The sequence below is a fragment of the Cebus imitator genome, unplaced genomic scaffold (genome assembly GCF_001604975.1).
Source record: "Cebus imitator isolate Cc_AM_T3 unplaced genomic scaffold, Cebus_imitator-1.0 Scaffold571, whole genome shotgun sequence".
NCBI classification, from domain to species: Eukaryota; Metazoa; Chordata; class Mammalia; order Primates; family Cebidae; genus Cebus; species Cebus imitator.
In genome coordinates, this window is record NW_016107886.1 from 1706946 (window position 1) to 1708537 (window position 1592).

Consider the following 1592-nt stretch of genomic DNA (forward strand, 5'->3'; position numbering starts at 1 on the left):
AACACTTTATTAAGTGCTCCAAAGTTGACCTAACTTTTCTTCATCAAGTGTTAAAAAAGGAAAACTACTGTCATTTTGATTAGTCATTGATTATTTATAAATTGCTTCCTTTTTCCAAATGGTATTGCATTGTGTGTGTGTGTGATTTTATTTAGATTTGTATACAAGGGGGCAAATCAAAGAAAAAGTTACATTGAAATGGGTTTCAAAGGAACAAGAAAAAGTAGAAAACTTCTAGGGCTATGTGGAATTTTCAAAATTTGTGAGATGTCAAAGTTTGCAATTTGAGGCAAAGATACAATAGTGTTTTTACTCATTTCTTGGAGATAAGAAATTTTCTGCTCTTTGGAATTGAAGGAGACAGAAGCATAAAAAAACCTTCAAAAAAAATCGCCAAATCCAGGAGCTGTTTTTTTTCTTTTTTGAAAAAAATTAATAAAATAGACAGACTGCTAGATAGACTAAAGAAGAAAAGAGAGAAGACTCAAATAGACATAATCAGAAATGATTAGGAAATATCACCACTGACCCTATAGAAATACAAACAACCATAAGAGACTACTACATACAGCTCTATGCACATAAACTAGAAAATCTAGAAGAAATGGATAAATTCCTGGACACACATAACCTCTCAAGACTGAACCAGGAAGAAATTGAATCCCTAAATAGACAAATAATGAGTTCTGAAATTGGGGCAGCAATAGCCTATGAAAAACAACAACAACAGCAAAAAAGCTGAGGACCAGAAGAATTTACCGCAGAATTCTAACAGAGCTGCAAAGAGGAACTGGTACAATTTCTATTGAAACTATTCCAACAACTGAAAGGAGGGACTCCTTCCTAATTCATTTATGAGGTCAGGCTCATCCTGATACCAAAACCTGGCAGAAATACAACAAAAAAGAAAACTTCAGACCACTATCCCTGATAAACATAGATGCAAAAATCCTCAATAAAATACTGGCAAACCGAATGCAGCAGCACATCAAAATGCTTATCCACCATAATCAAGTTGGCTTCATCCTCGGGATGCAAGGTTGATTCAACATATGCAAATCAATAAATGTAATTCATCACATAAATAGATCTAAAGACAAAAACCATATAATTATCTTGATAGATGCAGAAAAGGTCTTTGATAAAATGCAACATCCCTTCATGTTAAAAACTCTCAATAAACCAGGTATTGAAGAAACACACCTCAAAATAGTAGAGCCATATATGACAGATCCACAGGAAATAACATATTGAATGGGCAAAAGCTGGAAGCATTCCCTTTGAAAACCAGCACAAGACAGGGATGCCCCTTCTCACCACTCCTATTCAACATAGTATTGGAAGTTCTGGCCAGGACAACCAGGCAGGAGAAAGAAGTAAAGGGTTGCCGGGCGCGGTGGCTCAAGCCTGTAATCCCAGCACTTTGGGAGGCTGAGGCGGGTGGATCACGAGGTCAAGAGATCGAGACCATCCTGGTCAACACAGTGAAACGCCGTCTCTACTAAAAATACAAAACATTAGCTGGGCATGGTGGCACGTGCCTGTAATCCCAGCTACTCAGGAGGCTGAGGCAGGAGAATTGCCTGAACCCA